We start from the raw sequence: 16,262 nt of genomic DNA on the forward strand, positions 1-16,262 counted from the left end.
GGGGTCTTACAGACTTACCCAGAAAGACTCACAGCTTTAATCGCTGCCAAAATTTATTCTACAAAGTATTGACTCAGGGGTGTGAATACTTATGGAAATTAGATATTTCTGTATTTAATTTTCACTACATTTGCAAAATAAAAATGTGTATTCACTTTGTCATTATTGGTTATTGTATGTAGATGGATGAGGAGAAAAACATATATTTAATACTGTAACACAACAAAATGTGGAATAAGTCAAGGGGTATGAATACTTTCTGAATCATTGTACCATCTAAACCGCTGTGAAATATATTTTCAATAACCAAAAATGTTGTATTTTGAGATGTTTGAACCTGGTGTACAAAACCGAAAGTAAAAGATGCAAAAACAAAACTTAAGAACGGGAAGGATAGAAATAGATCTACCACTTCTTAGACTTGCTTTCAATGAGAAGGACAGATCTATAACTCACATTTCTATTTGAATTTGGTCGGGTCACCCAAAAAGTTAATATTGTAACTTTAAACATTTGAACCGAGGAACGATGCATATCGGTGAATTGTTACATCCCTAATGGCTGCCGTTGTAGGCCCTTGGGCCTACTTCCCCTCAGTCAAAGGAACTGTCCTGCTTTCACTCTGAAACTGGACCCTGGTCTTCCATATGGAGCGCATATGGCCATGATGTCAGGATAGATGAGGCCTCGATCTGCATCATACATCTCCTCTTGGTCCATTGTTGGTCAATGAGGAAGTTGCTGTTGTCCAATCAATGGAGTGCCTTGCCATTAACACTAAACACTGTAAAGAGATGCTAGATTATTGGTCATAGGGTTGATGCACATACGTATGAGCACGCACACACACACACACACACACACACACACACACACACACAGTGCCCCATAAAGCTTGACAGTATAAAACAAAACATTTGCAAGAGGAGGACTTATTCACAGGGAGACTTATTCAAATTCATGTGGCCGGTAAACCCAAAGTCAAATATAGAGGGCATATTGCAGTCTCGGAACTCATTACGACTGAAGTCTTGTAGCCAAACATTGACTCTATAAAACCGAGCGTGTGAGTACTGTAAGTAGGGAGGCAACCAGGAAATGTTACAGTAGCTGTGGAAACCAAACAGAACTAGCTTACTTCATTTTTGTTATGTTTGAGGTATGCTAGCTAGTAAAAACTCTTGTCTGCCTTTCATTTCAGTACATGTGACCCGTACCTATGTTCAAGAAAAATATGTATCAAATATGGTGGTCACAGTTCATAAGCATGGCAGACAACATTGTTTTCCTCATAGCTCACGTTGGAAGGGATCCATGCATTTCCATTTTAATATCGACTGCTCAAACAGATTGGATACATTTCTTGGATTTCATTTTTGGAAAACCCACAGCTGGCTTCTTCCTTCCCAGCTCTGTTCTCTGTAGTATTGCTCTCACACCTACCTAGCCAATCAGAACACTTTTTGATTGAGACTTGGAAGGGAGCTCGGCTACATGTGTAATAGCATGAAGATTACTTTGATGCAGTAAACCAGAAAAGTTCAACTGTAACCTGATCGGAACAATAATATGATGAACAGTCAGAAGAACAGAGTGGAGGCTGTTATAGCAGCAAAGGGGGGACCATCTCCATATTAATGCCCATGATTTTGGAATGAGATGTTCGACGAGCAGGTGTCCACATACTTTCGGTAATGTAGTGTATTTATTGTATAAAATGGTAGTCGACAATAGCCTACATAGGCATATACATTAATAGGCTAATTGATGGCCAACAGATGCAAATGTGTCATTGTCAGTTTCATTGTCGACATTTCCCCATAACAGAAGCATGCGAAGGAGTTCCATAACTTCCATTTCAAATGTCCACTCGCTCAGCGCTCGAGACCCAATAACTGAGCATGCGTAAAACCCTTCTCTTGATATGGTTTTTCATAAACAAAGTACAGATTATAATGCAGTTTAAACCACCTCCGAGCAAATGTATCTAATGTGCTCTAGAGCGCCTAAAGTCGTTTTCCTGTGATTTGTCACCGTTATTTCTTGATGCGCATCAGTTCTAGCGCGCTAACATGTTTTATGGAAAAGGGGTTGGAAATAGGTGTCTCCATAATGACAATCTATATAGCCTACTTACAACTGATAAAAAGTTGTCACGACGTGTGCTGCTCTGTCTCCTCTCGCTCACGTGACTCAGCTGCCTGCTGCAGCGCTGTCTCAATAAACACACACACCCCTCCGGCCCTCCCCCTCCCCACCACTCATTCTCTCTCTCTCACTCACTCAGAAACAGGCTGCCTCACTGCCTGATAGTCAGCAGCAGAAGGTCACAGTGAAATATATATCTTTAAGAAATTGCCATGGCGGCCGCAGTGCAATTTAGAAGTAGCCCAAAAACCCGCAACCAATACATTTACACCCGCGACATCGTTTTCAAAGTAGCCACATTTTCTGGAAAACTGCGAACATGGCAACCCTGCTCACACTAAGCAGTGGGCAGCTGCTGGGCTCAGACCCCGCAAAGTGCTTCATTAGGAGGCATGGAGAAGCTGATACGCCTCCCTGGGAATAAACTCTCCCTGCGGGTCAGATCGTTCGCTCTTTGGAATCTTCCGTTTTCTCGTTTCTCCCTCTTGCTTTGACTCCCCATTTCTTGTTACCTTCCCATCTCTCTGCCACCCTTCTTGTTCTCTCGTTGACTTGCTCTCACTGTTTCACTTGCTCTCTCTCCCCATATCTCAGTTTGTTCTCTCCTTTGCCTTTTTCTCAATATCTCTCCTTTCCTGGCGCTCTCCCTCCCTCTCTCTCTGTGTACATACTCCTGTTCTTCTCTATGTGGAGTCTCTCTGTGTAATGGGCTCTTAGCCGTGACTGCATAATTGATGTGGCGGAGAGGGGGATCGGGTGACAGACAGATAGACAGGGGGCTGAGCCTGTATGGGTGCCGCTAAAGAGTGAGGGGAGAGGCCAAGTCCAGTGCTCTCCCTCTCTCCCACTCCCTTTTCCTCTATTTCCCTTTGGCTCGCTCTCCCTCACTCTATCCCCTGCAATCTTTCTCTCTCTGTTGCTCTTGCTTTCTCACTCTTGTGCTCTCTCGCGCTTTAACTCTCATTCGCCAGCTCTCTCCTCGTCTGAATGCATTTGTCATGTGGCTCTTCCCCCTGCCCAGGCGCCGATCGGATTCACAGAATCGCTCCGTAAGTTGGGCTCTCCTATTTTTTTTTTTTTATCTCAAATTCTCCTTCTCTCTATGCTTGCTTCGGCAACTGTTGCTGGTGGCGGCTCGCTTTGCCAGTGGAATTGGGTATAATGACTGACGCGGCAGACAAACTTGATGGACAGATATAGACACAGACAGACTGACAGACAGACAGAAGACCGAGACAGACAGACGGAGACAAACTGGGTGAGGGAGGGAGTGACGGAGACAGGGGAGTGTGCAGCGTCACTGACTCATTCGGTCTGTGTGTGAAATGTGTGCGTGAAGTTGCGAGGGGACTTTCGACACCAGGGGTGCTCTGTTATTAGACAGGATGCAGGGCTTTGAACACGCTGACTGGCAAGTTAACAAGGCGCTTGTTCACATTCGGAAGCAGCGGGTATGTCTTAGTCACGGTGTTAGTCTATGTTTTGGTGTTTACACACGATTACACATAAACACACAGTGACACCTCTGTTGTGTTTTTGTTGATAAAATAGTAGAAAATGGTTGCACAATTGAATTATGAACACGATTATTGATGACCCAAATACATTTTTAAGGTCTGCTATTTAAGAGAACTAAAAATATGTTTGAGTGGGGATAGTTCAAATGTTTTCTGCACTTTGTGTTCAGCACCTTTTGGAACCTATATTAGAAAGTGTATATACCTTTTTTTTATATTTATCTTAGATGCAACATAATAGATATAATAATAATAATAATAATAATAATATGTGCCGTTTAGCAGGCACTTTTATCCAAAGCGACTTAGTCATGTGTACATACATTTGACCAATGGGTGGTCCCAGGAATCGAACCCACTATCCTTGCTTTGCAAGGGCCATGCTGTTTCTGTCATCTCCAGTTGTTAGCTATTTCACCATTCAAACATCTTCTTCACTTGCGGTGAAACTGCTAGCCATGCTTTAGAAATAGTGGTTTATCTTATTTTAGCAACCATTGCTAGGTCCTCTCTCAATTCGCTTAGCCAAATTTGCACATACAATCGATGGAGCCTGCACTGAGATCTCCTGGTATAATAAACAGAATTTCTCAGGGGATTGGAACTGTCTACGCTTCAAAAGGCAGGGAGGGACAGAATGTTGCCGGGAGCAAGATTATAGCTGAAAGCCAGCTGTATCGGGGAAGTAATTAATTTGGTAGGGTTTTTCTGCATCCGGTCGAATGAAATCCCTTGGATTGGTATTATCTTGAGTTGGTAGTCTATTTTGGCTTTGGGTTTTTTCAAGCACCCCAAAGCACGCACAGCTGAGCAGTCATGGAATGAAGCACAAACTTTTTTTTTGTGTGTTGGTGCAATTATACTGTGCTGGTCCACTAGATGTTTGATTTTCAGTTCTTACTATGCAGGTTTGGGGTCAATTATGTTTCAAGAGTTTGCTTTTAATGTTGGATTAAATTGAAGAGGTCAGAGCCTGTATTCATAAAGCGTCACATAGCGTGTCATGCTCCAAAACAGTGCACCGATACCAGCCCGCCATTTGAGTGATGCCATCTCTGGTCTGGCTTGATGATTGGAAGGTGTCACTATGGAGCAGTAAACATGGAGAATTTGTTGATCGATGGTGTCACTTCTGCTCGGTGAGGAATGATTTGTCATGAGTCATGAAAGGGCTGGTGGCTACACTGATGCTGTCTGGAAGATTATCTGACCAGTCGCTGCATGGGAACCATTGCTTTATAGATTAAGTTTGATTGATTGTGTAATTAATTGTGTGATTTTTCACAGCAGAGAATTTGAGCGTGAATTGAAAGGTCCACAGGCACTTGTATTAAAACAATTGCACTGGCTCTATGCACACACTCACACATGACACTACTATACACACGCATACACATGCTCACACATACACACACACACACTAACACAAAACACAGCCTCCACTCCATATTGACGCCACACACTCACACTCTTCACATACACTGCTGCTACTCTGTTTATTACCTATGATTGCCTAGACACTTTACCCCTATCTACATATCTCAATTACTTAAACTACCTTGTACCCCTGCACATTGATTTGGTACCGGTACTCCTTGTATACAGTAAAGCCTCATTATTTATATTTTATTGTGTTACTATTTATTTTTTATTTTTTGTGCAACATTTTCTTACTTTTTAACTGCATTGTTGGGAAAGGGCTCGTAAGTAAGCATTTCACAGTAAAGTATACACCTGTTGTATTCGGCACAAGTGACAAATACAATATAATTTGATTTAAGGGGTAATCAAGGGGACTGTTGGGCATGGCTGTTAGTCAGGATCATTATGAGATGATAACAAGACATTATGAGGTTATACATGCTTATGACAACCACATCATAATGCATTATACCCAGGCCGTCACCAGTCATGTGAGTAGCAAGCTACCTAGTTTAAATATCAACAGTTCTGCTATAGCAGCATAACATTTGATTAACACTTGATAACACTTGATTTATATCATCATCAATATTCATACTGGTTGGCTGATAACCTACGCGCACCAGCAATTCATCATTTATTTCCTTATGGAATCATAGCCGCAGATACATTGAAATACATTTGCCAAAGTTATAAAAGGATTGCTGTCTGTTCAGAAAATAATACAATAATTCAGAATAGCTTTCTACACCATTAGTAGGCCTATAATTTAGCAACAGAGGATCAATAGCTTCTTTAAAGAAATAGCCTAGCTGTGGATTGTGTGTAGCCCAATAACAAGAAATAGGCTACAGTCGGGAACGTGTGGCAAATCTGTCAGTGAACAGCATGCAGACAAAACAGGCCTTTCGCAATATTTCAAATATAATTTTGGGAAAACACAGGTTGGAAAGCAAAGGCAAAGGGCTTCTGCTGAAAAGAGAAGACTCTAATCTGTCTGCTGTAGGCTACCAAAATATTTGATCACCAAATAGGCCTATTGAGCGAACATTGTTTTACAAAGTTAAAACGAAAGAGTTAGGCTTTTGGGACGAGCGCGTCGGCCATCGCCAGTGAGTGAGCAGCTCATGATTGGGTGAGTCAGTGAAACTTGAAAGCTTTTTTTTGTACTATAATTTCCTCCTCATATTGTACAATGTGTGTGTCGCCACACACCTAGGCCTAGGCTACTGATGGATTCCAGACGAGGTCGTTTTTATTGATCTCAGATTCTCAGATTCAGTGTCAAAGTAACCTGACATTTCGATCATTTGTTGGTATTGAAAAAGATTCTGCCGAAGTCTCTAGTCATGTGAAAAGGTCCCCATGTGTGCGACTTCTGTAAGCGCCTCTACTCTACTGCTCTATGCCACTACGCAAATGTGATTATATGCATCCAATGAAAACATTTATACATTTACCTCAGAGCTCCCCAGGTCACCACCCTCTCATGCTCACATTTTCTTCTGGCACCTCGATTTAGAAATTAAGCACTGACAGGCAGTCTAGACTCTAGCTAACCAACATATACAGTGAGGGGAAAAAGTATTTGATCCCCTGCTGATTTTGTACGTTTGCCCACTGACAAAGACATGATCAGTCTATCATTTTAATGGTAGGTTTATTTGAACAGTGAGAGACTGAATAACAACAACAAAATCCAGAAAAATGCATGTCAAAAATGTTATCAATTGATGTGCATTTTAATGAGGGAAATAAATATTTGACCCCTCTGCAAAACATGACTTAGTACTTGATGGCAAAACCCTTGTTGGCAATCACAGAGGTCAGACGTTTCTTGTAGTTGGCCACCAGGTTTGCACACATCTCAGGAGGGATTTTGTCCTCTTTGCAGATCTTCTCCAAGTCATTAAGGTTTCGAGGCTGACGTTAGGCAACTCGGACCTTCAGCTCCCTCCACAGATTTTCTATGGGATTAAGGTCTGGAGACTGGCTAGGCCACTCCAGGACCTTAATGTGCTTCTTCTTGAGCCACTCTTTTGTTGCCTTGGCCGTGTGTTTTGGGTCATTGTCATGCTGGAATACCCATCCACGACCCATTTTCAATGCCCTGGCTGAGGGAAGGAGGTTCTCACCCAAGATTTGATGGTACATGGCCCCGTCCATCGTCCCTTTGAGGCGGTGAAGTTGTCCTGTCCCCTTAGCAGAAAAACACCCCCAAAGCATAATGTTTCCACCTCCATATTTGACGGTGGGGATGGTGTTCTTGGGGTCATAGGCAGCATTCCTCCTCCTCCAAACACGGCCAGTTGAGTTGATGGCAAAGAGCTCAATTTTGGTCTCATCTGTCCGCAACACTTTCACCCAGTTCTCCTCTGAATCATTCAGATGTTCATTGGCAAACTTCAGACGGGCCTGTATATGTGCTTTCTTGAGCAGGGGGACCTTGCGGGCGCTGCAGGATTTCAGTCCTTCACAGCGTAGTGTGTTACCAATTGTTTTCTTGGTGACTATGGTCCCAGCTGCCTTGAGATCATTGACAAGATCCTCCCGTGTAGTTCTGGGCTGATTCCTCACCGTTCTCATGATCATTGCAACTCTACGAGGTGAGATCTTGCACGGAGCCCCAGTCCGAGGGAGATTGACAGTTATTTTGTGTTTCTTCCATTTGCGAATAATCGCACCAACTGCTGTCACCTTCTCACCAAGCTGCTTGGCGATGGTCTTGTAGCCCATTCCAGCCTTGTGTAGGTCTACAATCTTGTCCCTGACATCCTTGGAGAGCTCTTTGGTCTTGGCCATGGTGGAGAGTTTGGAATCTGATTGATTGATTGCTTCTGTGGACAGGTGTCTTTTATACAGGTAACAAGCTGAGATTAGGAGCACTCCCTTTAAGAGTGTGCTCCTAATCTCAGCTCGTTACCTGTATAAAAGACACCTGGGAGCCAGAAATCATTTTGATTAAGAGGGGGTCAAATATGTATTTCCCTCATTAAAATGCAAATCAATTTACAACATTTTTGACATGCGTTTTTCTGTTTTTTTGTTGTTGTTATTCTGTCTCTCACTGTTCACATAATCCTACCATTAAAATTATAGACTGATCATGTCTTTGTCAGTGGGCAAACGTACAAAATCAGCAGGGGATCAAATACTTTTTCCCCTCACTGTACTATACACACAAGCCACTAGCCAGCCAGCCATATACTGGATCATGAGTTAGAAGATTATGGATATTAGGCTATATTATGAAGTTATTATTTAAGGGCATTGAAGATAAATCACAATCAGTAACAAAATAATAGAGCTAGCAAACTAGCAGATTTACATCTATCATCAACATCAATGATCAGCTAATAGCCTACCCTCATTCCCAATGTCAATTATTTTGATGTGATTCAAATTGGCATCAGCTCTACAGGTCTCTATGAGCAAACCCTGGATATTGACCCACTTGCAGTCCTCAGAAGTATTCATGTCCCTGAAAACGACCAAAACAAACCACAACGATTAACCAGACAATCTTCTATTATCTTGACTCTAAATAATATATTTTTTATTTTTGTATTATTTGACTGTAATCACAGTTGTTTGGCCAAAGGCACGTCCAAATCTGTCTACAACTCACTCCTACTCCTGTATAGTGAATGGCAGTTCAACTATAGCTGAAATGAAGTATAGATTTATTTTGATATTGAGTCCCTTTCCAACAGCTTTCCAGCTAAGAGAAACACTAAGCTGTCTGTCAGTCTGTGGTGAGTGTTAAATAACACCCAGGGCCACCCACACTGTGGACAATCACGGAAGGGTTTCACTGCAACAACACTTTCCTATTCCTCTGCCATTAACCCCCCCCACCCCCCCACACACACACACACACATCATTGGCACCATCTCCCTGCTGTTTCACACCCTTGCTGTCGGTGCTACCAAAAGGACTGTGGGTGGCAATCCATTGACCTGAAACAAGGACTGACCACATGTCTGAAACACAGACGCACACACAAACTCATACACGTTCATTCACTCTGTACAGTATGAATGTGCCCATCTGTAGACTTTTCTATCATTGGATTACCTTGGTTAAAGCTTGAAACGTGAGATATAGTCAGTGCCGTTTTGGCGCTTGTTTCCACTTCAGAACGTGCATGGTTGTTATGGTGATGGTGGGAGAGGAATAGACGGATGGCAAAACCTTCCACAGTAATGGCTCTGGAAAGGGAGGGTGGTTAGTAGGGGCATACCAAACAGTCAATCTGAAGACTGACACTGAAAGGCCTACACAGTTTTCACAATAGAACCCATTGGTGTGATTGACTCCATTATGCGTTGAACAGGTTTGGAGTTGTTGATTGCACAGTCATTTAAGTAGCGTCTGCTAAATGGCATATTATTATTATTATTATTATTATTATTATGTCATTCTCTCATAATTTAGTCTATTTCAGTAGGCTTACTTGTTGTGAAGTCTTTTGGAGGACTGTAACACATCTGGATTATAAGAGCCATGTTGCACAATATATTCATACACATATTACTCATTCATATGTAATGCTAATTTAGACTGATGTCAACAACCGCAGTGCTATAACATGCCAACCTAAGACTGCTGATGCACAGTAAGCATTTGAAGGATTCTATATGCAGTCTATATCAATGTGTTACGCACTTATCATATGGCCTCTATTGTAGTGGCTTTGTAAATTGGTTGTTGCTTGCCAATACGTATTCCCATCCAAGGTTACAATATGTTACTCTGTTCACCATGCGGCTCCATCCGCCCCATCCCTCTCCCCTTCCCTCGTCTGTTGGCCTAGCACTGCTTTGTCTCGTGTGATGGATCTGAACTCACCATGTGGTGACATTTCCAGTCTTGCTCTTTGGTTAGCCTCTCTCCCAGTCCTGTTAATGAGAGTGAGTCAGCAGAAACATCTAGGGCCGCATTCCAAATGGCTCCCTATTTAGTGCACTTGATAAGGAGTAGGGTGCCATTTGGGACGCACCCCAGGGCTTCCTGGCTGTAGAGGGTGTGTCGCTCAGGTGAGACGACTCTCTAACTTGTAAGACACCATCTGCTTGTAGCGCTAATTGACACCAACCTACCTAACCCCACACGGACTCGGTTGCAACTTGCTTCAGTTCAGCACAGAAACAAATTCACATGTTTGCAGTGTCTTTAACGTTGACTTTGTTTGGTTTTGGAGAAAGAGGGCTTTTCAAGAGAGCCAAAACTTCTAGAGCGCAACATTTTTAAACAAATCAGTGGCTTTCATGCTGCAAAGCCATGGGCAAATCCTATTCTGTAATCAACATTACATTTCACAGTTGGGCATTTCCATGTAAAAGGACCCATGAGCACCAATATGTGAAGTTCGTAGAAGCATGTCAAATGAAAGTATATTTTTTGGAAATGAAGGCATATGTATATTTTTCAACCATTTTCCATCCCAAAAATGTGTAATAGGCTAAGCAAAGACTTTGATTTCTGGTCAAACAGATGGAAAAGGGGTGTTAGACAACAAATACCAGAAAAAGTCTTAAAAAGGTATTAGACATACATCAAAACACAACTCCTGAGAGAATGTTATTTGGTCATCGTCATGGCCGAAGGTAACTGAACTAAATGACTATTGCCCCAAAACACTCACTTCTGTCATCATGAAGTGCTTTGTGAGGCTATTTACGGATCATATCACATCGACTGTACCCAACACCCTAGACCCACTACAATTTGCATACCACCCAACAGATCCACGGATGATGCGATCACCATCGCACTGCACACTGCCCTATCCCATCTGGACAAGAGGAATACTTATGGAAGAATGCTTTTCATCGACTACAGCTCAGCCTTCAACACCATAGTGCCATCCAAGCACATCACTTAGCTCGAGGCCCTGGGTCTGAACCCCGCCCTGTGCAATTGGGTCCTGGACTTCCTGACAGGCCAACCCCAGGTGGGGAAGGTAGGCAACAACACCTCCGCCATGCTGATCCTCAACATGGGGGGACCCACAAGGTTGCGTGATCAGCCCCCTCCTGTACTCCCTGTTCACCGATGAGGGCGTGGCCACGCATGTCTCCAACTCAATAATCAAATTTGCTGACGAGACAACAGTGGTAGGCTTGATTACCAACAACGACGAGACAGCCTACAGGGAGGAGGTGAGGGCCCTGGTGGAGTGGTACCAGGAAAATAACCTCTACCTCAACGTCAACAAAGCGAAGGAGCTGATCGTGGACAGCAAGAGCACACCCCCATCCACATCGACTGGGCTGCGGTGGAGAGGGTGAAAGGCTTCAAGTTCCTCGGTGTGCACATGTTACTAGCTGTTGTTAGGTATACTGCACTGTTACTAGCTGGCTACCACCCGGTACTCTACCCTGCACCTTAGATACTGCTGCCCTATGTACGTAGTCATTGAACACTGGTCACTTTACTGTCCACAATACTGTTTTACCCATTTCATATGTTATCACAGGTTCAGCGAAATGCTTATGTTTCTAGCTTCAACATTGCAGTATATACAGTGGGGAAAAAAAGTATTTAGTCAGCCACCAATTGTGCAAGTTCTCCCACTTAAAAAGATGAGAGAGGCCTGACATTTTCATCATAGGTACATAGACAAATTGAGAGAAAAAATTCCAGAAAATTACATTGTAGGATTTTTAATGAATTTATTTGCAAATTATGGTGGAAAATAAGTATTTGGTCACCTACAAACAAGCAAGATTTCTGGCTCTCACAGACATGTAACTTCTTCTTTAAGAGGCTCCTCTGTCCTCCACTCGTTACCTGTATTAATGGCACCTGTTTGAACTTGTTATCAGTATAAAAGACACCTGTCCACAACCTCAAACAGTCACACTCCAAACTCCACTATGGCCAAGACCAAAGACCTGTCAAAGGACACCAGAAACAAAATTGTAGACCTGCACCAGGCTGGGAAGACTGAATCTGCAATAGGTAAGCAGCTTGGTTTGAAGAAATCAACTGTGGGAGCAATTATTAGGAAATGGAAGACATACAAGACCACTGATAATCTCCCTCGATCTGGGGCTCCACGCAAGATCTCACCCCGTGGGGTCAAAATGATCACAAGAACGGTGAGCAAAAATCCCAGAACCACACGGGGGGACCTAGTGAATTACCTGCAGAGAGCTGGGACCAAAGTAACAAAGCCTACCATCAGTAACACACTACGCCGCCAGGGACTCAAATCCTGCAGTGCCAGACGTGTCCCCCTGCTTAAGCCAGTACATGTCCAGGCCCGTCTGAAGCTTGCTAGAGTGCATTTGGATGATCCAGAAGAGGATTGGGAGAATGTCATATGGTCAGATGAAACCAAAATAGAACTTTTTGGTAAAAAGTAAACTCGTCGTGTTTGGAGGACAATGAATGCTGAGTTGCATCCAAAGAACACCATACCTACTGTGAAGCATGGGGGTGGAAACATCATGCTTTGGGGCTGTTTTTATGCAAAGGGACCAGGACGACTGATCTGTGTAAAGGAAAGAATGAATGGGGCCATGTATCGTGAGATTTTGAGTGAAAACCTCCTTCCATCAGCAAGGGCATTGAAGATGAAACGTGGCTAGGTCTTTCAGCATGACAATGATCCCAAACCCACAGCCCGGGCAACGAAGGAGTGGCTTCGTAAGAAGCATTTCAAGGTCCTGGAGTGGCCTAGCCAGTCTCCAGATCTCAACCCCATAGAAAATCTTTGGAGGGAGTTGAAAGTCTGTGTTGCCAAGCGACAGCCCCAAAACATCACTGCTCTAGAGGAGATCTGCATGGAGGAATGGGCCAAAATACCAGCAACAGTGTGTGAAAACCTTGTGAAGACTTACAGAAAACGTTTGACCTGTGTCATTGCCAACAAAGGGTATATAACAAAGTATTGAGAAACTTTTGTTATTGACCAAATACTTATTTTCCACCATAATTTGCAAATAAATTCATTAAAAATCCTATAATGTGATTTTCTGGAGAAAAAAAATCTCAATTTGTCTGTCATAGTTGACGTGTACATATGATGAAAATTACAGGCCTCTCTCATCTTTTTAAGTGGGAGAACTTGCACAATTGGTGGCTGACTAAATACTTTTTTTCCCCCCACTGTAACTGACAATGACTTTTCTCTTTCCTTTATTGTGCATTACACTCACGTAGCTGGGTGATATTGCCATTAGCTAACTGCTTATCCAAAGCTGTATATACAGTGCATTCGGAAAGTATTCAGACCCCTTGACTCTTTCCACATTTTGTTACGTTACATCCTTATTCTAAAATTGATTAAATTAAAAAAAATTCTCATCAATCTACACACAATACCTCATAATGACAAAGCGAAAACAGGTTTATAGAAATTTTTTCAAATATATAAAAAACAAAAAAAAATGATACAGTATTCAGACCCTTTGCTCTGAGACTCGAACTTGAACTCAGGTGCAGTTTCCATTGAAAATCCTTGAGATGTTTCTACAACTTGAAATTCAATTGATTGGACATGATTTGGAAACGCACACACCTGTCTATATAAGGTCCCACAGTTGACAGTGCATGTCAGAGCAAAAACCAAGCCATGAGGTCAAAGGAATTGTCCTCAGAGCTCCTAGACAGGATTGTGTCGAGGCACAGATCTGGGGAAGGGTACCAAAAAATGTCTGCAGCATTGAAGGTCCCCAAGAACACAGTGGCCAACATCATTATTAAATGGAAGAAGTTTAGAACCACCAAGACTCTTCCTAGAGCTGGCCGCCCGGCCAAACTGAGCAATCGGGGGAGAAGGGCCTTGGTCAGGGAGGTGACCATGAACCCGATACTCACCCTGTCAGAGTTCCTCTGTGGAGATGGAAGAACCTTCCAGAAGGACAACCATCTCTGCAGCACTCCACCAATCAGGCCTTTATGGTAGAGTGCCCAGACGGAAGCCACTCCTCAGTAAAAGGCACAAGACAGCCCACTTGGAGATTGCCAAAAGGAACCTAAAGACTCTCAGACCATGAGAAACTAAAATTGAACTATTTGGCCTGAATGCCAAGCGTCACGTCTGGAGGAAACCAGGCACCATCCCTACCGTGAAGCATGGTGGTGGCAGCATTATGCTGTAGGGATGTTTTTCAGCGGCAGGGACTGGGAGACTAGTCAGGATTGAGGGAAAGATGAACGGAGCAAAGTACAGAGAGATCCTTGATGAAAACCTACTCCAGAGCGCTCAGGACCTCAGATTAGAGTGAAGGTTCACCTTCCAACAGGACAACAACCCTGAGCACACAGCCAAGACAGTACAGGAGTGTTTTTTTGGACAAGTCTCTGAATGGCCCAGCCAAAGCCCGGTATTGAACCAGATCGAACTTCTCTGGAGAGACCTGAAAATAGCTGTGCAGCGACGCTCCCCATCCAACCTGACAGAGCTTGAGAGGATCTGCAGAGAAGAACGGGAGAAACTCCCCAAATACAGGTGTGCCAAGTCTCAAAGGTACTTAAACACAACACTGAGTAAAGGGTCTGAATACTTATGTACATTTACATTTTCAGTTTTTTATTTTTTAATACATTTGCTAAACTGTCTAAAAACCTGTTTTTGTTTTGTCATTATGGGGTATTGTGTAGATTGATGGAGAAAAAAAAGTATACAAAAAATGTATCCATTTTAGAATAAGGCTGGAACGTAACAAAATGTGGAAAAAGTCAAGGGGTCTGAATACTTTCCGAATGCACTGTATGGGGGCTCCATACCTGTCACTTTAAATCAATGTTTCTCGGCAAACTGACAGTTTCCAGTAAACAACCACGTACCAGGCTCTTACCTAGGAGCTAATGGTTCAGCTATAAGCCAAATGGATGGGAAATGTTGTATTTGTGTTGAAGACATGGCAAATGTTTTTCTTTAGGTATGACATATGGGCGCTAGTGTGTGCGTACATGTAGGAGGTGTATAATATGATCTGTACTCTGATCTGTGTTCTCTCACCCTGTGTGTCTGAATGATTGACATGGTTATCTCAAGCAAGCACATAACAATAGCTCTCTCTCTCTCTTCTCTCTCTGCCTCTTCATCCATCTCTCTTTCCCTCCTTCTCTCCCTCTCCCTCCCTCTCTCTCTCCCTTCAATTCCCTGTCCTGCTTCCTCACTCCCTCACAGACTCCAGCATTGATAGTGTTGGTCCGACCACCGTGTACTGGGAGCAGCTGGGAGTCCATGGCTGCTGTCTGATTCATTACACTGTAAGTTGTCTCCGCTCTCTCTTCCTCTCTGCTGTAATGTCTGCGGCAATACGATCCCTAGTCATCTGTGTCTCCGTCTAGCCTTACGTTAGCTGTATAGTGAAGTGTGCAAGTGTGGCCAGAAAACCAAGATATATTTTAGAATACTAGAACACTAGAGTATTCCTGCACGCTATGCCTTCAGGAAATTAGCAGTGTTCTCATCTCTGATGACAAATCTTAGTTTCTCAAGAAAGTAACAACCATTACAATAGGTGAGGACAAAATCACACTCCTCATTTCAGCTCCAGAAATTCCCAGCTTTGAAATGTTTTCCTACAATTGTTTGCCACCATGCTTGTGGTTGTTTTGGTGATTTATCTCTTCGCTTTAATACCCTACAGCTAACGAACTGCTTGTCCATATGTCTCTAGGCCCGTTTGCTGAAGACTGTAAAGAGCAGCCATCTGTGTTGCATCTAAGGCTGGTTTCTGCTCGGCTGTGTTTGTGCAGCACTCAGTACCTCTGCTTCTCTTGTCACAGATGTTACTGTTTGTCTGTGCCAGTGGGGAAACTTCCCTTTAGTTACTGTATTATCCCTGAATACCTTTATCCCATGGCTGCCCTTAACATTTTGTGAATGACTGCTGTTGAGAGTGAGACACACACACACAAGCCCATGCACACACACACACACACACACACACATTTGTGGATAACACCAGCTCTGCAGATAAATGCTCACAGAAACATACACACACACACACACACAAATCCTATACACATACACTACCAGTCAAAAGTTCAAGGGTTATTCTTTATTTTTACTATTTTTTACACTGTAGAATAATAGTGAAGACATCAAAACTAAAAAATAACACATATGGAATCATGTAGTAACCAAAAAAGTGTTAAACAAATCAATATACATTTTCTATTTGACATTCTTCAAATAGCCACCCTTT

General features: G+C 42.9%; 1 protein-coding gene across 1 annotated transcript in view; it reads left to right on the forward strand.

The window, feature by feature from the left end:
- peak1 (pseudopodium-enriched atypical kinase 1) overlaps nucleotides 1-16,262 on the forward strand; it is a 269,483-nt gene that overhangs the window by 134,175 nt on the left and 119,046 nt on the right. Inside the window, exon 3 of the mRNA XM_084169057.1 lies at nucleotides 15,236-15,318. The gene's annotated coding sequence lies outside the window, so the exon portion shown is untranslated. The remainder of the gene's footprint in view (nucleotides 1-15,235; nucleotides 15,319-16,262) is intronic.

This window comes from Coregonus lavaretus (genome assembly GCF_964263955.1).
Source record: "Coregonus lavaretus genome assembly, chromosome: 9".
Lineage (NCBI taxonomy): Eukaryota > Metazoa > Chordata > Actinopteri > Salmoniformes > Salmonidae > Coregonus > Coregonus lavaretus.